Source organism: Epinephelus lanceolatus, chromosome 11 (assembly GCF_041903045.1).
Source record: "Epinephelus lanceolatus isolate andai-2023 chromosome 11, ASM4190304v1, whole genome shotgun sequence".
NCBI lineage: Eukaryota > Metazoa > Chordata > Actinopteri > Perciformes > Serranidae > Epinephelus > Epinephelus lanceolatus.
Window position 1 is genome coordinate 2,871,176 of NC_135744.1, and position 25,732 is coordinate 2,896,907.

The 25,732-nt window shown below is 39.8% G+C and overlaps 1 protein-coding gene across 2 annotated transcripts in view; it reads right to left on the minus strand.

Annotated features, from left to right (window-relative positions):
- Positions 1–20,551, minus strand: part of LOC117271981 (glucose-6-phosphate exchanger SLC37A4-like) — a 77,791-nt gene extending 57,240 nt beyond the window's left edge. The window contains exon 1 of one of the 2 annotated variants that reach the window (XM_033650602.2): positions 20,422–20,551. The gene's annotated coding sequence lies outside the window, so the exon portion shown is untranslated. Of the gene's footprint in view, positions 1–20,222; positions 20,375–20,421 lie in introns of those variants that run through there. The other variant, XM_033650611.2, reaches the window with a different exon arrangement.
- Positions 20,552–25,732: the final 5,181 nt, after the last annotated feature.

Here is a 25,732-nt window from a genome sequence, read left to right on the forward strand (position 1 = left end):
CACGATCTCTACCTGGAGCTCACATGTACGGAGCCTGGGTTTGTTGAAGGTGGCAGTGCTGTTTGGGCTGAGAAAGCCATGCGTAAGTAGGGTAAAGGAGGTTATTGGGTTGGTGCAGGGAGCAGTGAGACCTGGTATTAGGGGAGTGTCTCTGGGACGCCAGAGATCACTGTCTAGCCTCCTGGAGGTGTCGTGGGACCAACTAGACGAAACACTGGTGAAAGGAGGTTCCCACCCGATGACCCAAAGACATGTTAATTATCGCTGCTCACTGGTCTGTATAGTCAAGCCTTGCCATAATAGCTTATCATAGGGCTTAGGAGGATTATTCACTGAGTGCTGATCCTTTTCTAGAGCACAAACTTCTTGTGTTTAGTTGAATATATGCAATGTGTTTTGAAGTATTATTTTAAATTTATTGATATTAGTTAACAATTAATTAAAAAAAAATCATGTTTTTGTATGTATATTAAGACCAGGGGCATGTTCAGGGAGTGGCCTGAGGTGGCACGGGCCACCCCTGAAATATGATTGGCCACTCCAGGTGCCACCCCAATATCTTAAAATTTGATTAGCTATTTGCCCATTCAGAGTTGGGCCACCACAATGCTGAATGTAAACTGCACTTTTTAAGTTGCAGTTCCACCTTAAACCTGAGAGGCAGTAATGCGCTAATGTAGTAACTGACCTTCAAAAAAGAAAAACGGGACGGGAAGAAGAAGTTGTGATTGACAGGAGCAACCGCAGAAGCAACACATGTGTCTGGAGCACCCTACATTTTTTGATAACTACACTTACTGTGCCTGTGGTTAAAAGCTGTAACGGCAATGAGCTAAAAAGTTCCCCCAGTCTTATTGTTTTTTTTTCTTGTATTGTAATTGGCACAAGTCTGTAATCATCTCATCTCATTAGCAAACACTGTTTGGACTGTCAACGATGCTAAAGCTAACAGTTAGCTATGTAAATCTGTACTGCCTAACATTGTTATGTTAGACCTGAGTAACATCAATTACATTACGTTTTCATTTGTGTATGCATAAGTATCTACTGTACAATACATAGAGTGATGTGCATTATGGGACTATTACAGTATGTAAAGAAATCAGAAGAATATGCAGGATTTCTTCAAAAGAAAGAAATCAAAAATAGCAGAGCCAGAGCAGTCAGTCAGAGGATGAGAGCCAGCTTGTCATTAAAGATGTACAGCAGGAGCCTTCAGCTTCAGCTGTACAAATAGGCTAGGTATGTAAAATCCTGATAGTTCCAGATTTTTCTTATGTTTGAACTTATTTAATTTATGAACCCATTTGCCCTAATACCAATGATATTGTGATAATTTAGAAACTTGTCTATTATATGTGTTAAGGTGCAGTAGTCTTAAATTCATCTAGGTTATCTGAATTGGCTAAGTCAATAAGTAAGGTAAGGTAAGTGTTACTTAGGAAAAGGCTGATTTTATTATCATTCTAATCACAGATTTTGTATTATTATAGAGTCACATGTGGATGGTGAAGATGAAAGACCCACAACGTCAGATACACATCAGGGTATGTATGCATTTACCTTCTTTAAAACATTATGTACACTGATTTGGACTGAGATATTTCACTTACACTACAGTGGCTTATACTGTCATTAGGGATGTCCCGATTACATTTTTTTTTGCATCCGATCCGATACCAAGTCCTTTATTTTGACGCCGAGTCCGATACCGAGTCTGATCCGATACTTTGCAAAGCATTAAGAAAGAAAAGACAAAGAATGCATCCAAGTTGTCCCATAAGGTTTGTTTTTTATTTAAATAGTGTCCAAAAAGCTCATTGGTGGTTCAAGAACACAAAATGTAAACAAACTCAATATCTTCTTCTTGTCGTCAACAAACAAAATAGGCCTCTATCTTTTGTAGCGGTGTGACACATGAAACATATTTTTCTTTTACTCAGTCAAACCCCACAAAGAAACCATAAAACCCATAAAACAGGTCCCTTAACACCAAAATTAAATTTTTGCCTGGTTTCTGTAGAACAAAAGAATTATACTCAGTTTTCAAAAATACAAATACAACTGTAATCAGTTTCAAGAAAGTACTTTTTTCACCAAAGAAAAGAAATGTTCCGTCCCGTTCAGTCAATTCAATCCAGTTCAAACAAAAACACTCCATTCCGGGATTTCTAAATAATATATCACAGTTCAATTCAGTTCAATCCACACAGTTCACTAAACAAAAGAAAACTCCACCCCAGGTTTTCTCGTAAACAATAAAGTAAAGAAAATCCACTGTTCACTCTGACTCAGTTCAGTTTCAAAACAATAAATCAACCCGGCCCGAAGGTTCCAAATAAGGAATAATGAAACGAAAAGTAACCCCCAGCTTTTGCCAACTCACGGGACCGTGAGTGAATGCCGTAACGCTCCGGCTTTGTTTCGGGCGCGGAGACTCCGTAGGATCCCCCGATATATCAGTGGCGAGGAATCTGAAGTGAGGCCTATTTCGCACCTATTTTGCGTACTTTGAGCGGTGTAAAATGCCGTGGTAGGCCGAATATGCAGAGGACTTCTGGCTCATTTCTCACTCACCAGCGGCTCTCGCCATACTGCCAGGAGCAGCATAATGTAGGGGCCGGTCTACCTGGGCTCAGCTGATCGAGCCATCCCACTGGCCGATACCACCAGTGGGTGTGTGTCTGGAGGTGAGTAAGCCATCAGCTGATAACCACTGTCTTATAAAAAAAATATATTTATAAAATATACAGGATCGCCACACTTTATAAATTGGAAAGCGGAGGCAACAATGAACAACATAGATGAAAAACCTGGCCATTTTTGTTGTTTTGATTCCTCTGATCTTTTATTACCGATTTTGTAAAAATAGCATGATCGGCGCTGATACCCGATCCAAGGATCGGATCGGGACATCCCTAACTGTCATAAAGCGTATAGCCCAATTTTTTAACAATACTGGTGTGAAAAGCCTAAATGTGACAATTTGATAGGGGTGCACGATAACTATCGGGCCGATAATTATCGGGCTGATAACAGGAAATTATTACATCATTCCGATAAGTCCGATATCATGATGAATAGCCCCGATAACATATACAATTTTGTCAGCACGGCAGTGCCCCTCTCCCACTATGAGACCTGAATGGCCTGCAGTGAATGCTGCGTTCAAGTGACGTCGGCATAATCAGAAAAACTCTTTCTGACTGGGAAAATTCAAGAATACCCCCTCATGTCGGAAAACAACTCGTTAACTCGGTCATAATTTCACACAGACACGCACTCTCTCTGTCACTAGTGTTGCATGGTATACTGGTACCAATGGTAGACCGCGGCACTAAAACTCCACAGTACATATGATACCATAATGTTGGAGTACCGTAGTAGTACGGTACCTCATGGTAGCACTACTGTGGGATAAGTTCAAAGTCCAGTCACAAGAAGGTGAGTGTCGTCCATTAACGGCACGCGCTGTCCAGTAACGGCGAATCCTGCCGGTTGTGGGTTGAACGGGGGTCACAGACACAGACAGGAATACGTATTCCTGTCAAATACGGCGGCCATAGTGCTCCGCGGCGCAAGATAACGGCTTAGCGGCGACGGATAAGTCCAGCTCCAGGTCCAATAATGTCCTCTTGTCGGCGTCATGACTGCCCAAAAGTACCTGAACAGCTGAGCCGTGGCAGCACACAGGTATGTGGCGTGTCAGAGGAGAAATGACACATTTCAACACGAACACATTTCTCTCTCTCTGGCAGGTAACGGTCCACAAACCTCACTGCACTTTAGGGACTGTTCTTTACTTATGAAGGGACTGCTCTTTACTTGTCAGGGGAGGAGGGTGGCTGGTTGATTTTTATTTTATTAATTTATTTTATTTTGATCCCCCCTATGTTAATCACTTATTGATGCTGTTTTTGAAGTATGAATAAGTCAATACGTAATTTATTCCATTGAAGTATCATTGATGTATTATAGAAAAGTGATGTATCTTTTTATAAATGACAAAAGGCACACCTGCCTCATTTTTGCTGTGGTATCGTGATACTACTCAGAACCATGATACTGTCACGGGTATCGTACCGTGGGTCCCAATTTTGGTACCGTGACAACACTATCTCACACACACAGACGCCCTCTCTCTCTCTCTCTCTCTCTCTCTCTCTCTCACTCTCTCTCCCTCCCTCTCTCTTCTAATATGAGATAAAAGCACAACTGAACCTCATTTACCTTAGTGAAAAGGTATTCATTTGAATGGAACCATAAGCCAAAATTCTTTAAACTTATTTTTTTGTTACTATGGAATGCACTTTTTCAGTTTGTTTACATAGACAAGTCTAACTTGTTCAGTGCAATCATTTTCTATATATATATATATATATTTATTTTTTTTAACTTCTGGAATGAACTTTTTCAGTTTGTAATCCCGATGCATGTATTTGCATCAGTTCAAGGGGCCTTTATTTTTATATCAGTAAGTAATGCACCTTATTTAAATTGATAATCATTTGAGATATCAAACAGTTTTTTGTTTGATATCTTTTCGAAAATGTTTGAGATGCTTGCCAATAGTTTTTCTTTGGAAAAAATAATTATCTCTTCATTGAAAGAGTCAAAACTGTTTTGGTTTTGTTCATAGTATTGATGTCATGATCTTAGGTATATATAAATATACTGTATATGTGTGTGTGTTATCGGTTATCGGTTATCGGTATCTGCCTTTAGGAGCTGAAAGTTATCGGTTATCGGTATCGGTTTAAAAGAAAAGTTATCGTGCATCCCTACAATTTGACATATAAATAAACTGCAGCAATCCTTGTATTGCTTCAGGTGTGACCAGTGCTGACAATGAGGAGGGGACAACAGGCCATGCACCGGGGGATAGTGTTGTGGCAGCCCCTGTTGCCCCACCCGGACCTATTGGTATGTCTTAACAGTTCCTTTTTCGTATGAAGTATAATGTGCTTAATATTTTAGGCAAAATTTATTAGCATTGTAACGACAACCTATGTGTTATTGTAGAGTCAGATGAGGATTCCTGTGATGAAGGCCCCTTATTGTCACATACAGTACAGGCCAAAAGTTTGGACACACCTTCTCATTCAATGCCTTTTCTTTATTTTCATGACTATTTACATTGTAGATTCTCACTGAAGGCATCAAAACTATGAATGAACACATGTGGAGTTATGTACTTAACAAAAAAAGGTGAAATAACTGAAAACATGTTTTATATTCTAGTTTCTTCAAAATAGCCACCCTTTGCTCTGATTACTGCTTTGCACACTCTTGGCATTCTCTCGATGAGCTTCAAGAGGTATATATACCTAAGATCATGACATCAATACTATGAACAAAACCAAAACAGTTTTGACTCTTTCAATGAAGAGATAATTATTTTTTCCAATGAAAAACTATTGGCAAGCATCTCAAACATTTTCGAAAAGATATCAAACAAAAAACTATTTGATATCTCAAATGATTATCAATTTAAATAAGGTGCATTACTTACTGATATAAAAATAAAGGCCCCTTGAACTGATGCAAATACATGCATCGGGATTACAAACTGAAAAAGTTCATTCCAGAAGTTAAAAAAAATAAATATATATATATATATAGAAAATGATTGCACTGAACAAGTTAGACTTGTCTATGTAAACAAACTGAAAAAGTGCATTCCATAGTAACAAAAAAATAAGTTTAAAGAATTTTGGCTTATGGTTCCATTCAAATGAATACCTTTTCACTAAGGTAAATGAGGTTCAGTTGTGCTTTTATCTCATATTAGGGGAGAGAGAGAGAGAGAGAGAGAGAGAGAGAGAGAGCGAGCGTCTGTGTGTGTGAGATAGTGTTGTCACGGTACCAAAATTGGGACCCACGGTACGATACCAGTGACAGTATCATGGTTCTGAGTAGTATCACGATACCACAGCAAAAATGAGGCAGGTGTGCCTTTTGTCATTTATAAAAAGATACATCACTTTTCTATAATACATCAATGATACTTCAATGGAATAAACTACGTATTGACTTATTCATACTTCAAAAACAGCATCAATAAGTGATTAACATAGGGGGGATCAAAATAAAATAAATTAATAAAATAAAAATCAACCAGCCACCCTCCTCCCCTGACAAGTAAAGAGCAGTCCCTTCATAAGTAAAGAACAGTCCCTAAAGTGCAGTGAGGTTTGTGGACCGTTACCTGCCAGAGAGAGAGAAATGTGTTCGTGTTGAAATGTGTCATTTCTCCTCTGACACGCCACATACCTGTGTGCTGCCACGGCTCAGCTGTTCAGGTACTTTTGGGCAGTCATGACGCCGACAAGAGGACATTATTGGACCTGGAGCTGGACTTATCCGTCGCCGCTAAGCCGTTATCTTGCGCCGCGGAGCACTATGGCCGCCGTATTTGACAGGAATACGTATTCCTGTCTGTGTCTGTGACCCCCGTTCAACCCACAACCGGCAGGATTCGCCGTTACTGGACAGCGCGTGCCGTTAATGGACGGCGCATGGACACTCACCTTCTTGTGACTGGACTTTGAACTTATCCCACAGTTGTGCTACCGTGAGGTACCGTACTACTAACGTGTAACATGAATTACTCCTGTGTGGGATCAATAAAGTTCTTATCTTAGCCATCTGAGAAGATCAAATACATTGTTTGTGGTGCCTAACTGTTTCCCAAGTATATTAGTGCATGTGTGAATGAATAAACGAGAGGCATTAACGTAAATTTCTTTATAGAAAGGCGCTTTATGAAATTAAGTCCATTTACTTGTATTAGTTTACAAGGCAGCCTTGCCACATCCAATATGGCAGCAATGATGATGTATCGCTGCAGCGGGCAAACCCACTCGATGCGGCGTCTACGTATATATATGTCTATGCTTATGAGGAACTGGCCGGGGCATGAGATAGTTGAATCAGGAGCACAATGGCAGATGGACAAAGTTTGGAGATAAGTGAAAAACGGCTCCCAAAGGAAAACGAGCTAATCTGTCTGAGGAGGCGAGGATGTACAAAAAGGAGAGTGATAAAAGAAGAGGAAAAACAAGAGTAAACCTCAGTCAGGCGTTCAAGAGATGGAGGGAGCTCCTTGACCAAAGAGGCTTCAAAACCAGTGTCCAGCTAGCTTTCTTTCTAATGGATCAGTAAGTAACACGGCTCAATGTTAGCTAGCCGAGAGAGGACTGTACTGTACTGGCTGCTAGTTCATTCCTAGCTGGCCAGCATCGCAAATCACCGCAACCAGGGACTGGGTAACGAGTGTTGGTCGACTGACATCCTCGTTGCCATTCTACGGCAGCCCTCGGACAGTGATTACACCCTGGTCTCTTTACTCATTTATTTAGTAGAGTGTCCACACACTTTCTCATTCTACATATACATAGAGGTAAACTGGTGACTTTACAGCCTACATTTTATTGATTATCTCTGATCCCCACGGTCAATTTGGTCTTTGCGACAGTGCAAGCAACACCACTGACGCTAGGTGGCGCCAAGCTAAAAAAAAAAAACCTGAATCCTATCTGTTGCCTCTTTAAACCCTAAAAGCAGTATGTTCCTTCAAGATAACCAGGTGTTTGGCTTGGGTGAAATATATGGGTGTGATAAGGAAGATGTTACTATGAGCTTCACCAGGCTAGAAGAATTTTGTCAAGGAAAGCTGAGAATGGGGCGGCGTAGTTGGGAAACATCCTCGATTTAGCTGTGTTTTTAGAACCATACCAAGAGGTGTTTGTTGAGCTCTTCAGACTGTGAAAAATAGCTCTAGCCCTCCCAGTCAGCAGTTGCTGCATGTGAGCGTTTTTCAGCTCGAAAGCTCATTAAAAATACTTTGCGGACAACCATGCTAGATAGCAGCCTAAGCCATTTAGGTTTGTTAAGTATTGAGTCAAGAAGAGCAAAGGCACTCAACATGGATAGTTTTTTCAAAGTATTTGCAAGCCAACACAAGAACAAGCGAATTATACTGTTTTAAATTACCCAGGGCTGTGCTACAAGAGGCAGCACTCATCTTAGCAAACAGCACATATCAAGACATAAGTTATATAGTACTGGAAGGAAGTATTTTTTATCAAAACAATATGCTGTGATGACAAATTGCAACTATCTCCCCAAAGCAAGGAAAAGACATCAGTTTATAGCTCACATTTTTGATTATTGTGGTACATAGCCAAATGTGACCTATGTTCAATTGTGCACAGTTAACAGAGAAAAAAAAAAAGGCTGTTTTAATTTTTTTTTTCCTTCTTTCCTATTCTTTTTCACAACTGTACAGATCATACTACAGTGTTGAGACAAGATTTGCTGGTTAGGAGGGATGTGACTCTACTAGGGGTGAGTTCTCTAAACGTTTAGAGTGGGTAATATTTTTCGTGTAAATGTGTACACGGGTTTCACCGCTGGGTGGTGCTATTGAATTATACCAGTAAAGCCCCAGTTATCCGAATACCAACTGAATGGGCCATTTAACCAACGGTTACAGGCCGCCACTCCAAAATATCACCATTCTGATGGTCCGCCATCCCAAATTCTGGTCCCTGAGTCCTGACAGTAAGCTATGGCGAGCCTGTAGAAGCTGTATTTCCTATGCATGTCAGCGATTTTCACCGGGGACGCCAGGAGTAATTCAGGCTGACATTACCTGTTTTTCAGCGAACTCCTCTGGTAATTTTATTAAAAAGCATGGCATATAGGTCCACAGTAACTTATTATTATTATTATTATTATTATTATTATTATCATTATTATTACTGGGTCTTATAAGAGTGGGCTACAGTGAGTACCGGGCCATCAAATCACAGCATGGGTAAGAGGACACAGAACTGTATGCGCTTTTACACATGTGGGTGTAGGCGATCACAGATATTTGATGTGGGAAAGATGTAGCCAGATGTATTACCTGTTTTTAAGCAGCACTGAGATACATGGCTCGTCCGTCCGTAGCACGAGTCATGTGCGCCACTTCACCACCGACCTGTGCGTAAAAGCACAAACAATTCCGTGTCCTCTCACCATGGATGCTGTGATTTCATGGCCCGGTACTCACTGTAGCCCACTGGCGAACGACCCCCTTAATGAACGCGCTGTTTTAATAGAACGGAGCACGTAGGCTACTGACCTGTTGCCAAACCCGGTCTCACATCATTTCTTGTCATATTCACAGTCTATCTCAGTTAGTCAACAATAAGTATCACCCCCCTCCCCCCTAAAAAAAAAAAAACATTTTTCGTGTACTAATTTTTCATTACTGTTTATGATCTCAAACACGTGTAAACGTGTACACTGACTCACCCCTAGACTCTATTCAAGTAAGTTAGCAAAGTCTCTCAGATGGTAAGAATACTAGAGTAACCAAGACTGTAGCACGTTTAAGGTTTTGCACAGTTTCTTTAAATAATTTGTACGAAGGAGCTTACCTATTTTAAATAATTATGTTTGTAGTGCACTTTATAGACAATGACTGTGTCACAGGTTATTGTAACATTATTAACAAGTCAGTGTTGAAACAAGATTTGTTAAAAGTGATGTAAGCTTTTTTATGGCACATAAGCTCTGGTGAAGTCAGCTTTCTCTGTTGATAAAAAATATTCTACATTGTCTGTAACTCCAACCATTTACATTATTGCACATGTAAAGTTTTGTCAAGTAAATATTTTGCCCAAAGAGGCTTAAACTCTAAACTTTTTTTGCACTTTATACTGTGACTGTTTTTGAATGTGGATTTTCTTTTGTATGTAGCCTACTTTGGGAATTTACAAATCATTTAAGCAGTATTTAACAGGTCACTTTACAATGTTAAAACAAGATTTGCTGGTCTAGAAGGCGAGATGTGAGGAGGGATGTGACTTTTTTTTAATTCAAATTAGCTGTGAGTTCAGGTTTCTCTGTTGGTGAGAAGAATGGAAGGTTGTTTTTTTTTTTTTTTTCAAGAATAAAGTATGGAAGGTTTCTATCACATTTGTATGTTGCCACTAGGCTTGTGCCGATGTCTCAGAGCCTCCCTCAAAGGCTGCAGAGGGACTCAGCAGCTCTGCTCAGCTGTCTGCTGCAAGATCAAATTTCATCGGGGGCGGGGAAAAGTGCTAAGGAGTCAGCAGTTATTCAGTTTGTTGCCCTAACCAAAGATACTGGATTACTACTGTACTGTAGTACAGTAGTCTGCTGGCTAAAGCTAAACGTAGATTCAGTAAGATTGTTATTCACGTCGGTGGCAATGACACCCGGTTACGCCAATCGGAGGTCACTAAAATTAACATTGCCTCAGTGTGTGAATATGCAAAAACTATGTCGGACTCCGTAGTTTTCTCTGGACCCCTCCCAAATCTGTCCACTGATGACATGTTTAGCCGCATGTCATCATTTAATCGCTGGCTGTCCAGATGGTGTCCAGCAAATGATGTGGGTTTTGAGCTGCTCTCATTTCTAGGAACCTGGCAAATTTTATTAGTAATTCAAATCCCTGACAACCCAGAGTTGAGATCAGGACTCAGAGTCGCAGTCCTATACGCCTCTCTGAGCTTCTAGTGCAGTTACCCAGCCATAGTTTTCATAGGTCTATACAAACGGTGTCTGTCCCCCGACCACCTAAATTATTTAAATCTAAAATTAAACAAAGAGGAGTTGTGCATAACAACCTCATAAAAATTAAAACCTCTTCTGTGACAGAAAGACAAAACAGGAGAATTAAATGCGGACTGTTAAATATCAGGACTCCATCGTCTAAAGCAGTGTTAGTAAACAAATTAATATCAGATAATCATATTGATTTACTCAGTCTCATTGAAACCTGGCTGTGTCAAGATGAATATGTTAGTCTAAATGAGTCCACTCCTCCCAGGCATAATAATACCCACATTCCTTGAGGCAGTGGCCGAGGAGGGGGAGTTGCAGCCATTTTTAACTCTTGTCTGTTAATCAGCCCTAAATCTAAACTAGATTATAATTCATTTGAAAGCCTCATTCTAAGTCTTTTACATCCGACCTGGAAAACCTCGCAGCCACTTTTATTTGTTACAGTGTACCGTGCTCCTGGCCCATATTCTGAATTTGTATCTGAATTCTCAGAGTTTTTATCCGGTCTAGTTCTTAAATCAGATAAAGTTATTATTGTAGGCGATTTTAACATTCATGTCGACGTTGATAATGACTCCCTGGCTACCGCGTTTATCTCATTATTAGACTCCACTGGCTTCAGTCAGGGTGTACATGAACCCACTCATTGTTTTAACCATACCCTTGATCTAGTTCTGACGTATGGAATTGAAATTGATAACCTAACAGTCTTTCCACAGAATCCCTCGCTATCGGATCATTATCTGATTACTTTTGATTTCTTTTTACTCGATTACACGCCACTCAGCAACAGTTACTATACTAGATGTTTATCAGATAGTGCTGTCGCAAAATTTAAGGAAATGATTACTCCGTCGTTAAATTCAATACCAAGTCCTTCAGTAACAGAGGTTTCCCATACCGACTTTAACCTCTCCCGAATTGATCATTTTGTTGATAGCGCTGTAGGCTCGCTGCGAACAACATTCAACTCTGTAGCTCCACTTAAAAAGAAGTTAACAAAGCAAAGAAAGTTCGCTCCTTGGTATAACTCTCAAACCCGTAAGTTAAAACAAATATAGCGAAAATTTGAAAGGAATTGGCGATTAACCAAACTGGAAGAATCTCGTTTGATCTGGGCAGACAGTCTCAAAACTTATAAGAGGGGCCTCCGCAATGCCAGAGCAAACTATTACTCAGCATTAATAGAAAAAAACAAGAAAAACCCCAGGTTTCTTTTCAGCACAGTAGCTAGGCTGACTGAGAGTCAAAGCTCTATTGAGCCTTGTATTCCTTTAGCCCTTAGCAGTAATGATTTTATGAGCTTTTTTAATGACAAAATTCTAACTATTAGAGGCAAAATTCATGACCTCCTGTCCTCAGATAGTACCTATCTAACCTCAAACACAGCTGTAAGACCTAATGTATATTTAGATTGCTTCTCCCCAATTTCTCATCAAGAATTAACCGCAGTGATTTCTTCATCTAAATCATCAACGTGTCTCTTAGACCCCATCCCAACTAGGCTACTTAAGGAGGTCTTACCTTTAGTTAACACTCATATATTAGATATGATAAATATATCCTTATTAACAGGCTATGTACCACAGTCGTTTAAGGTAGCTGTAATTAAATCTCTACTAAAAAAGCCCACCCTGGATGGATTAGCCAACTATAGACCAATATCTAATCTTCCCTTTCTGTCAAAGATCCTTGAGAAAGTAGTCGCAGACCAGCTGTGTGATTTTCTCCATGATAATAATTTATTTGAGGAATTTCAGTCAGGATTTAGAGTACATCATAGCACTGAGACAGCACTAGTTAAAATTACAAATGACCTTCTGATTGCTTCAGACAAAGGACTCGTCTCTATACTTGTTTTATTAGATCTTAGTGCGGCGTTTGACACTACTGACCATCAAATTCTACTGCAGAGACTGGATCACTTAATTGGCCTAAAAGGTTCTGCACTAAGCTGGTTTAAATCTTATTTATCTAATCGTTTTCAGTTTGTTGATGTTCATAATAAATCATCCTTATCCTAAAGTTTGTTTTGGAGTTCCGCAAGGTTCTGTGCTCGGACCAATCCCATTTACTCTATATATGCTTCCTTTAGGTAACATCATTAGAAATCACTCTATAAATTTCCATTGTTATGCGGATGATACACAGTTGTATTTATTGATTAAGCCAGAAGAAAGTAATCAATTAACTAAACTCCATAACTGCCTTAAAGACATAAAAACCTGGATGAGCACCAATTTCCTGATGTTAAATTCAGACAAAACTGAAGTTATTGTTCTTGGCCCCAAACAACTCAAAGACTCTTTATCTGATGACATAGTTTCTCTCGATGGCATTGCTCTGGCCTCTAGCACTACCGTAAGAAACCTCGGAGTAACATTTGATCAAGATTTGTCTTTTAATTCTCATTTAAAACAAACCTCACAGACTGCATTTTTTCATCTGCGTAATATTGCGAAAATTAGGCCTATCCTGACCTGAAAAGATGCAGAAAAATTGGTCCAAGCTTTTGTTACCTCTAGGCTGGATTATTGTAACTCTCTATTATCAGGTAGCTCTAGTAAGTCCTTAAAAACTCTCCAGCTAATTCAGAATGCAGCAGCACGTGTACTAACAGGAACTAAGAAACAAGATCATATTTCTCCTGTTTTAGCTTTGCTGCACTGGTTCCCTGTAAAATCCAGAATTGAATATAAAATCCTACTGTTAACTTATAAAGCTCTAAATGGTCAAGCTCTGTCATATCTTAGAGAGCTCAAAGTGCCTTATATACCACCAGAACACTGCGCTCTGAGAACGCAGGGTTACTCGTGATCCCTAAAGTTAGCAAAAGTAGATCAGGAGCCAGAGCCTTCAGCTATCAGGCTCCTCTCCTGTGGAATCATCTTCCTGTTACGGTCCGGGAGGCAGACACCGTCTCCACATTTAAGACTAGACTTAAGACTTTCCTCTTTGATAAAGCTTATAGTTGGGGCTGGCTCAGGCTTGCCCTGTACCAGCCCCTAGTTAGGCTGACGTAGGCCTAGTCTGCCGGAGGACCCCCTATAATACACCGGGCACCTTCTCTTCTTCTCTCTCTCTCTCTATTACTGCATCTTGCTAACTCGGCCATTCTGGATGTCACTAACTCGGCTTCTTTTCCGGAGCCTTTGTGCTCCACTGTCTCTCAGATTAACTTATATCGCAGCGGTGCCTGGATAGCGTGACGTGTGTGGTTGTGCTGCTGCCGTGGTCCTGCCAGATGCCTCCTGCTGCTGCTGCCATCATTAGTCATACTTCTCCTGTTATTACACATATGATTATTGTCACACATGTATACTGCCAGATATTAATATATACTTTCAACATATTGTACCACAGTAGCCAGAACTATAACTATAATATTATTACTTTCATTAATGTTGTTGTAAGCTACTGTCATTACCGTCTGTCCTGCATCTCTCTCTCTCTCTCTCTCTCTCTCTCTCTCTCTGTCTCATTGTGTCATACGGATTACTGTTAATTTATTATGCTGATCTGTTCTATACGACATCTATTGCACATCTGTCCGTCCTGGAAGAGGGATCCCTCCTCAGTTGCTCTTCCTGAAGTTTCTACCGTTTTTTTCCCCCGTTAAAGGGTTTTTTTTGGGGAGTTTTTCCTTATCCGCTGTAAGGGTCCAAAGGACAGAGGGATGTTGTATGCTGTAAAGCCCTGTGAGGGAAATTGTGATTTGTGATATTGGGCTTTATAAATAAAATTGATTGAATTGATTGATACTATACAGTTTATACTATACTGTACTATTACTACTATTATTACTGGTTTATCCACCATCTTTGCCCTGACGTCTTGGTGTCCTTCTGCTTCTTCTTGTTCTTGTGTAACCTTGTGTGTATTGGCGGTTAATACAGCATTACCGCCTCCTAGTGGATTGGAAGTACATTACACCTATAATGAGCTTTTATTGGGAAAAATAGCTCAAATGCGACCCCCAGTGGTAAAATTAGGTATATAATTCGATATATCAGTTCGGTTAGATATTTGGCTTTAAATCAAACTGGTTGGGAAATTTTCAAACTGGCACAAGCCTGTATGTTGTGACCAGTAGGTCTATTTTTTTTGCAGTGTTAGTAATTGAAGTAGATATGAGTTGTGGAGAGAAAAATGGTAAATGAATGCTATGCCGACACCTACAGTACAGGCCAAAAGTTTGGACACACCTTCTCATTCAATGCCTTTTCTTTATTTTCATGACTATGTACATTGTAGATTCTCACTGAAGGCATCAAAACTATGAATGAACACATGTGGAGTTATGTACTTAACAAAAAAAGGTGAAATAACTGAAAACATGTTTTATATTCTAGTTTCTTCAAAATAGCCACCCTTTGCTCTGATTACTGCTTTGCACACTCTTGGCATTCTCTCGATGAGCTTCAAGAGGTAGTCACCTGAAATGGTTTTCCAACAGTCTTGAAGGAGTTCCCAGAGGCGTTTAGCACTTGTTGGCCCCTTTGCCTTCACTCTGCGGTCCAGCTCACCCCAAACCATCTCGATTGGGTTCAGGTCCGGTGACTGTGGAGGCCAGGTCATCTGCCGCAGCACTCCATCACTCTCCTTCTTGGTCAAATAGCCCTTACACAGCCTGGAGGTGTGTTTGGGGTCATTGTCCTGTTGAAAAATAAATGATCGTCCAACTAAACGCAAACCGGATGGGATGGCATGTCGCTGCAGGATGCTGTGGTAGCCATGCTGGTTCAGTGTGCCTTCAATTTTGAATAAATCCCCAACAGTGTCACCAGCAAAACACCCCCACACCATCACACCTCCTCCTCCATGCTTCACAGTGGGAACCAGGCATGTGGAATCCATCCGTTCACCTTTTCTGCGTCTCACAAAGACACGGCGGTTGGAACCAAAGATCTCAAATTTGGACTCATCAGACCAAAGCACAGATTTCCACTGGTCTAATGTCCATTCCTTGTGTTTCTTGGCCCAAACAAATCTCTTCTGCTTGTTGCCTCTCCTTAGCAGTGGTTTCCTAGCAGCTATCTGACCATGAAGGCCTGATTCACGCAGTCTCCTCTTAACAGTTGTTCTAGAGATGGGTCTGCTGCTAGAACTCTGTGTGGCATTCATCTGGTCTCTGATCTGAGCTGCTGTTAACTTGCGATTTCTGAGGCTGGTGACTCGGATGAACTTATCCTCAGAAGCAGAGGTGACTCTTGGTCTTCCTTTCCTGGGTCGGTCCTCATGTGTGCCAGTTTCGTTGTAGCGCTTGATGGTTTTTGCGACTCCACTTGGGGACACATTTAAAGTTTTTGCAATTTTCCGGACTGACTGACCTTCATTTCTTAAAGTAATGATGGCCACTCGTTTTTCTTTAGTTAGCTGATTGGTTCTTGCCATAATATGAATTTTAACAGTTGTCCAATAGGGCTGTCGGCTGTGTATTAACCTGACTTCTGCACAACACAACTGATGGTCCCAACCCCATTGATAAAGCAAGAAATTCCACTAATTAACCCTGATAAGACACACCTGTGAAGTGGAAACCATTTCAGGTGACTACCTCTTGAAGCTCATCGAGAGAATGCCAAGAGTGTGCAAAGCAGTAATCAGAGCAAAGGGTGGCTATTTTGAAGAAACTAGAATATAAAACATGTTTTCAGTTATTTCACCTTTTTTTGTTAAGTACATAACTCCACATGTGTTCATTCATAGTTTTGATGCCTTCAGTGAGAATCTACAATGTAAATAGTCATGAAAATAAAGAAAAGGCATTGAATGAGAAGGTGTGTCCAAACTTTTGGCCTGTACTGTATGTGTGTGAGTGTGTGTTTGTGTTTGCGCGTTCATACGTGAGTGCATATGTGTGCGTGCAAGCGCTCCTGCTCACACTTCATGTCACCCCTGCAAAAGTCAGTGCCCCACTGGGGCCACCCCTATCAAAAATGTCTAGGCACACCCCTGATTAAGACAATTTGTCATTTTATCTATTATGTGATTTCTGTGTTAAGAATCTATTAAAAATACATGGAATTTAGTATCCTAATCCAAAACAATATTTTGCTTTTTATTTATAGGTGCATTTAGGGTAGAAATCCACCATTACAATATTGTTTTTTGATGTTTGGATGATAATTGGGTTCTGAACGGGCTATGATGGGCAGAGCAAAAAGTCAAAAACCACTGTTCCTTGATCTTGCAAGAAAAGCCAAGTGTAGGGATGTGCCATTTCATATCCCTCACAATAATATCAGTATAATTTTTAACATGACATGAAAAATACATATCTTGAAACTCATGATATTTCGACTTGTTGACATATTGATGTCATACTGTCACGCACGGCAACAACAAGCATGGCTAAAAGCAAAATTATTACCGACTCCACAGTGGTTCCAAAAAGGGGAGCAGCATCAGTGGTGTAGAATAAATGGTGGCATCCTGAATGTTCTATGAACCAGCCCCGGACTTCTCAGACTCTTTTAGAGACTTACCGCTCAGAGGGAAGTCATTCAATTGCTCCTCTGGCAGCAGCATGGCGTCTCTACCTCTCCTCTCTCGCCATGTGCACACAAGAGTCATGTCGTCAACTGATTTTGTCATAAACCTTTAGTGATGTAAACCTATATAACGCTCGCGGCTCAACAAAAAACTACATATATGTGAATGTGCAATTGTCATGGTAACATAACACACTGTAACAGGTTACAGTGGGATGATTAGAGGAAAAAATGGCAGAACATAAAGGTCCACGTGGAAAAAAAAAACCAACTCAATCATTTAAGATTTAGCTAAAAGAGAAGGAAATTACCAGTTGACTTATATACATATATATATATATATATATATAGATCCCAAGGTCCATTTCTTTGAATTTCAGAACTGTTTAAATGTGGAATTTGTGGTAGATTTTATTTTGTTGTACTATATACAGAATCTGACTCTCACTCTGAGTTAATGTTGTTGTTGACAAACTAAAGAAATTAGATAATTTTTCTTTAGTTTTTACTGAATATTTGTGGGCAAACTGTTAGTTTAAACTGTTAAAGTTATATCACTTATTTAGAAGCAATTCTATGTTCTTAAATTAATAGTAAAATATTATTTTACCAATTTGTTATATCATCAAGAATATCATTATCGCAAAAACACCCTGAAATATTGTGATATTATTTTAGGGTCATATCGCCCACACCTAGCCATGTAGCGCATTTACTTTCTCCTTCTGGTAATAAGAGTTCTGCAGCTAAAATAGGCTGTGCCAACAAAACTGTTTGTAGAGTGTTGCATTTTATTACATGTTTGACTTCTGTTCAAAAAAATTTCACAGTAGACTTTACTTTTTATAGGAAAGGGTTTTGAGTGAGTAATTAATGCATTCAGGTAGGGCTGAGCGATCATACAATCTCAATTTGGGATCGCGATAAAATTTTGATCAATCTCAATTATCAGCATGGCACGTTTTGAATCGATATCATATGGCAAGAGTAAGCGCGACAACAGCATATCAGAGTCTGCCGGCTACCGTATACCATGCAGGCAGGACACGCCCACTTCTCATTGTAAGTGTGGATACAGTTGTAACGGGAGGTAAACAGAGAGAGAAGTTGAAGAGAGAAGTTGGAAAAAGGAGAAAAAATGAGTGAAACTGAAGTCAGGATGGAGAAAATAATGCAGAACGTGAAAGCGGCATCACTATATCATCCGGAAACGAAGATATTGTTGAAAAAAAGGTAACGCGACGTCAGTTGTGTGGAAGTGGTTTGGATACCTCAAAAGTGACGAGGAGCAGATGAAGCCGGTCTGCAAAATATGCTGGCGGTTGGTACCAACCAGGTCGGGAAACACCATAAACCTTTTCTATCACCTGAGACGGCACCATCCCAGTGACCACACAGAGAGTCTAACTCAAGCTGCCCCGGCTCCACACACACAGCCTAGCAAGTAACCTCTTCGTCTGCTGTTAGCATCGCTAGCAGCAGCTTAGCAGAACAACAGTCTATCCAGTTGTGTTTTGCAGCCACAGAGGGTATACCCCACATTTTTACTTAGTATATTTTTGTATTGCCTCAACAGACATTTGAGATCATTATTATTATTTAATAAGTGATTTTTAAGTTGTTTAAATACATTGTTTACAAAATCAAAAAATGTAAAATATAGTGAAAACTGACTATTCACTTAGTTTGCACTTGTTTGAAAACATAATTATATGATTCTGTAAAAGCTTAAGAGTGCTGCTCTCAATTTTCTTTTGCCAGTTGTGGGCCCTGCTGCTCTCTTGACCAGTGGAGGGCAATTCATTCATACAATGTGAGAGTGTAATGTGAATCCTATGTCTGCATGAAGACCTTAAAAACATTTTGTTCTCAATATTGGAAAAGCATATTATTTAGTGTTTTATGTTATTAAACTTTTATTGTTAACTTTCAATGAATCTCTTGTTTCTTCAAACTCCAATCAGGATGCTCCCTAAACTGGCAGAATCAGCAAAAACTACATATTGTGATAAAAATCAAGATCGATCAATATGAAAAAATATATCGTGATAACATTTTTTGCCATATCGTCCAGCCCTACATTCAGGTAAAATGAGACAAATAAATTAAGCTGACATGCAGCATTTTCCTGAAGATAAAATTGCAGGATTTTAGGCTCCCAGGCACCATAAAATCACGACTTGCTGTTGTGTGCCATCCTGCCATATAACAGACATTTTAGTATTTTTGTCACTTAAAAATACTAAAGATGATGTAGTGAGTTCATGTCAGACACAGTAGTCCAGAATTAGCCATAATTGTTAAACACTGTAGACAACGTGGCAGCAACAAAACAATCAGCTAGAAGACTGGAAAAGCATGGCAGAAAAGATGGACTGTTTTTTAAATGAACAGCTACAAGTTACATGAATGATTCTTTTAAAATTAATGTCTGAACTAATACATGGATTTAACAATTTAAAAAACAAACAAACATGAAAGTCCCATTTTTACCTCACCAGCTGTCCCATTTCACCTGAACATGTCATCAATGCGAAGTAGGGGTTCTTAATGTGTTTGAAGGTCCAAAGTTTCTCAAGAATTTTACTTGACAATATATTTTCTTTACAGAAATATAGGCTAATAGAAAAACGAAACAATTTCTAAAACTAAAACTGAAGGTAGCCTTCAGAGATTTAGGTGGTTTTCTTTGTTATCTACAAGGGAGTATCCCACATTACCTGACTTCACCCTACACTAAGGCAAATTTCTTGAACGTGAAAAACTACTTGGCAATAAGGATCGTGTTACATTAAGTGCCTGGAGCATCTGGTTTGGAAGTCTCCAGTCAGCAACCCTGAAAATATCAGGTGTCTCTTACAGTGGAAAATTAGAAGACGGACGTGGTTGTATGCCTAGTCTTATTTTAGAAATATAAAAGTTACAGAGGAAGTCCGAGGACCTCATATGACCGCTAAGTATCGTTTCCAGACATCAGTCAGCCAAAGGTTTTCTCTACGTCGCGGTGACAAGATCTATATCCACTAAGGTTACATATACACTGGATGTAGCTAAACTACTACTGTCTGAGGTGGGACTGTGACAGATAGAGGCTGTGATGACACACATGTAGTACAGATGGTAATGGACTGAGAAACTCACTGAACAGGAGTAGCGTTGATTCAAAATCCCCCCACTAAGTTAACGTTACTCGTGGCGAACTGATTTGTCGGGCGGATCCTTCCAGCCTACATATGACCACATGTCGACATAACACACCCTGATGCTAGGTGCCGCCTGACACCGCGCTTTATCATCTCACTGCAACACTGAACAATGAATTGTCCGAAAAGCTGGTTACCTTTCATTCGCGTCCCTCTCGCTGACCTCAAGGACGACGCGCGTTCATGAATCTGCAGCCCTTGAGCGCGTCACCGTGACACACTACGTAGGCAATACGCAGAGGCTACGCCATAGCCTACGCAACTAACCTACGCCGGTGTGAGCATAGTTGTGGAGAGTGTGCGTCTATAGTGTGGCCCAATGACCAACAAGGTTCTCAAGGTGACCTAAAATTAGAATTAAAACTGCACATGAAAGCGGTTTTGGCCTTTTCAAACAGTGTTGTGTTTTCATTGAGAAGCATATGACGACTCCAGAACAATGTCATAAGATAAGATAAACTTTATTGATCTTAAACTGGGGAAATTCACATGTCACAGCAGTTGAAAGCACAGATAGAAAGTGGAGAGTGACAATGTAGGCTATACTTAAAAAAAAAATTAAAAATAGAAAATATGTATATACAGTAGGCCTATATGTATATTATAGCTATAAATATATGTACATATTTCTGTATTAAAATATAACAAAAATCTGTATAGAAAAAAGTAAGGCACTAAAAACTGTACACACAAGATTATTTACTATATACACACTATATACACAATGGATGCGGAATATTGCACAGAGTATGTAAATTGCACAGTCTTCTTAGCAGCGATGATCTTATACAGTGTTACATATGAGATAACGTAATGAAATTCTTAAAATACTGTAAGTAGATAAAGTGAGGCAGTAACCAATTTTTAACCCATTCAGAACCCAGTTATGTTCCAACCACACAATGATGAAGATTCTTAAAACAGAAATCGCCTTATCTTAACCTTCTTTCAACAAAGAAAACATGAGATTATTTATTTTTCATAAATGGTTGATGATGCCTTTAAAAACATTTTGCACTGTGTTCATCATCACAACTCAAAATATCCATAATTCCTAAAGTATCTCCAGAAAACAGTATGTTGTAAACCTCCTGAGATGAATAGGATGTATTATAAGCTAATTGTTTAGTTAGAAAATCAAAAACAGTATTCCCCTGTTTAAACTGTTTTTCCCCTATTCATTGTCCAGTGACACTGAGATCCACCGTCCATTCTAATGGACTTATATTTCGGAAAAAATCCAAAGTAAAAGCCATATATCTTTCAAATGATATTTTGACATGGATCAGTAATATAACATCTCATGCTTACTTAAAACACAGTTTAAACACAAATTCTGTTTTTAAAATTATGATTAATAGACTGAGAGGTGTCTTGTGCTTCCTCCTTGCCTCACAGCCGGCCATGCTTATTAAAAAAGGGGCATGGCACTACTGCAGTCCACTTTAGGTGATGTGGAACACTGTGATTGGTTTATAAACATCCCATTAGATAACTGTCTGTTCCAATACTCAAACTACCATTCTATATAGTACGCCAGAAAAGATTTAGTATGTTCCAATACGTAGTGTCAAATACAGTAGGCCAAAATTACCAAGATTTTCTACTACATCTGGTCAGATTTTGCAGTATGCAAGCAAGCATGCTTTTCTGGCTATTCTGACCCCCAATCCTCTGCACAGCAGACGATATGTCACACCAACTGAGCCGCAAACAGATGACAACTTGAAAGCTCAATGACAGCATGTTCCCAGCTGTTTGACAGCTGTCATAGGTGGCAATGACGGATGACAGCGCATTCAAGTAATGGTTGACCAGTCAAATAGTAATAATAGGAATATTAATTAAGTCAACAAAATAATCATCAATATTACAAACAACAAAAGGACATAACTACAAAAAGTGTGTGGCTCTACCGCTCAGATGCAGAACGGGTTGTCCACCAATCGGAAGATCGACGGCTCGATCCCTGGCTCCTCCAGCCTGCATATTGAAGTATCCTTGGGCAAGATACTGAACCCCAAATTGCTCCCGATGGCTGTTCCATCAGAGTGTTGTCACGAACCAGGCCGCACGGCCATGACAAAGAGGGAGACACATACACAAGGAAAGCCAATTAAAGGATTTTATTTACTGAAGAATAAACATAAGATAATGACTCCCTGGCTACCGCGTTTATCTCATTATTAGACTCAATTGGCTTCAGTCAGGGTGTACATGAACCCACTCATTGTTTTAACCATACCCTTGATCTAGTTCTGATGTATGGAATTGAAATTGATAACCTAAAAGTCTTTCCACAGAATCCCTCTCTATCGGATCATTATCTGATTACTTTTGATTTCTTTTTACTCGATTACATGCCATTCAGCAACAGTTACTATACTAGATGTTTATCAGATAGTGCTGTTGCAAAATTTAAGGAAAAGATTACTCCGTCGTTAAATTCAATACCAAGTCCCTCAGTAACAGAGGTTTCCTGTACCGACTTTGATCATTTTGTCGATAGCGCCGTAGGCTCGCTGCGAACAACACTTGACTCTGTAGCTCCTCTTAAAAAGAAGTTAACAAAGCAAAGAAAGTTCGCTCCTTGGTATAACTCTCAAACCCGTAAGTTAAAACAAATATCGCGAAAATTTGAAAGGAATTGGCGATTAACCAAACTGGAAGAATCTCGTTTAATCTGGACAGACAGTCTCAAAACTTATAAGAAGGGCCTCCGCAATGCCAGAGCAAACTATTACTCAGCATTAATAGAGGACAATAAGAACAACCCCAGGTTTCTTTTCAGCACTGTAGCCAGGCTGACTGAGAGTCAACGCTCTATTGAGCCTTGTATTCCTTTAGCCCTTAGCAGTAATGATTTTATGAGCTTTTTTAATAACAAAATTCGAACTATTAGAGGCAAAATTCATGACCTCCTGTCCTCAGATAGTACCTATCTAACCTCAAACACAGCTGTAAGACCTAATATATATTTAGATTGTTTCTCCCCAATTTCTCTTCAAGAATTGACTGCAGTGATTTCTTCATCTAAATCATCAACATGTCTCTTAGACCCCATCCCAACTAGGCTACTTAAGGAGGTCTTACCTTTAGTTAACACTCATATATTAGATATGATCAATATATCCTTATTAACAGGCTATGTGCGACAGTCTTTTAAGGTAGCTGTAATTAAATCTCTACTAAAAAAGCCCACCCTGGATCCAGAGGTGTTAGCCAACTATAGACCAATATCTAATCTTCCCTTTCTGTCAAAGATCCTTGAGAAAGTAGTCGCAGACCAGCTGTGTGATTTTCTCCATGATAATAATTTATTTGAGGAATTTCAGTCAGGATTTAGAGTACATCATAGCACTGAGACAGCACTAGTTAAAATTACAAATGACCTTCTGATTGCTTCAGACAAAGGACTTGTCTCTATACTTGTTTTATTAGATCTTAGTGCAGCGTTTGACACAATTGACCATCAAATTCTACTGCAGAGACTGGATCACTTAATTGGCCTAAAAGGTTCTGCACTAAGATGGTTTGAATCTTATTTATCTGATCGTTTTCAGTTTGTTGACGTTCATAATGAATCATCCTTACGTACCGAAGTTTGTTTTGGAATTCCGCAAGGTTCTGTGCTCGGACCAATCCTATTTACTCTATATATGCTTCCTTTAGGTAACATCATTAGAAATCACTCTATAAATTTCCATTGTTATGCGGATGATACTCAGTTGTATTTATCGATGCAGCCAGAAGAAAGTAATCAATTAACTAAACTCCATAACTGCCTTAAAGACATAAAAACCTGGATGAGCACCAATTTCCTGATGTTAAATTCAGACAAAACTGAAGTTATTGTTCTTGGCCCCAAACAACTCAGAGACTCTTTATCTGATGACATAGTTTCTGTAGATGGCATTGCTCTGGCCTCTAGCACTACCGCCAGAAACCTCGGAGTAATATTTGATCAAGATTTGTCTTTTAATTCTCATTTAAAACAAACCTCACAGACTGCATTTTTTCATCTGCATAATATTGCGAAAATTAGGCCTATCCTGACCCGAAAAGATGCAGAAAAATTGGTCCACGCTTTTGTTACCTCTAGGCAGGATTACTGTAACTCTCTTATCAGGTAGCTCTAGTAAGTCCTTAAAAACTCTCCAGCTAATTCAGAATGCAGCAGCACGTGTACTAACAGGAACTAAGAAACGAGATCATATTTCTCCTGTTTTAGTTTCGCTGCACTGGCTCCCTGTAAAATCCAGAATTGAATTTAAAATCCTACTGCTAACTTATAAAGCTCTAAATGGTCAAGCTCCGTCATATCTTAGAGAGCTCATAGTGCCATATTATCCCACCAGAACACTGCGCTCTGAGAACGCAGGGTTACTCGTGGTCCCTAAAGTCTCCAAAAGTAGATCAGGAGCCAGAGCCTTCAGCTATCAGGCTCCTCTCCTGTGGAATCATCTTCCTGTTACGGTCCGGGAGGCAGACACCGTCTCCACATTTAAGACTAGACTTAAGACTTTCCTCTTTGATAAAGATTATAGTTAGGGCTGGTTCAGGCTTGCCCTGTACCAGCCCCTAGTTAGGCTGACTTAGGCCTAGTCTGCCAGAGGACCCCCTATAATACACCGGGCTTCTCTCTCTCTCTCTCTCTCTCTCTCTCTCTCTCTCTCTCTCTCTCTCTATTACTGCATCTTGCTAACTCGGCCATTCTGGATGTCACTAACTCGGCTTCTTCTCCGGAGCCTTTGTGCTCCACATCTGTCTCTCAGATTAACTCATATCGCAGCGGTGCCTGGACAGCGTGACATGTGTGGTTGTGCTGCTGCCGTGGTCCTGCCAGATGCCTCCTGCTGCTGCTGCCATCATTAGTCATTAGTCATACTTCTACTGTTATTATACACATATGACTATTGTCACACATGAATACTGCCAGATATTAATACATACTTTCAACATATTGTACCACAGTAGCCAGAACTATAACTATAATATTATTACTTTCAATGATGTTGTTGTAAGCTACTGTCATTACCTGCATCTGTCTCTCTCTCTCTCTCTCTCTCTCTCTCTCTCTGTCTCATTGTGTCATGCGGATTACTGTTAATTTATTATGCAGATCTGTTCTGTACGACATCTATTGCATGTCTGTCCGTCCTGGAAGAGGGATCCCTCCTCAGTTGCTCTTCCTGAGGTTTCTACCGTTTTTTTCCCCCGTTAAAGGGGTTTTTTTGGGGAGTTTTTCCTTATCCGCTGCGAGGGTTATAAGGACAGAGGGATGTCGTATGCTGTAAAGCCCTGTGAGGCAAATTGTGATTTGTGATATTGGGCTTTATAAATAAAATTGAATTGAATTGAAGAAAAAGAACCTAACTAAACATGGCATTTGCAATCAGTAAAGTCAGTGGTGTAGGTGAGGGCATGAGTGAAACAATGTATGTGTAA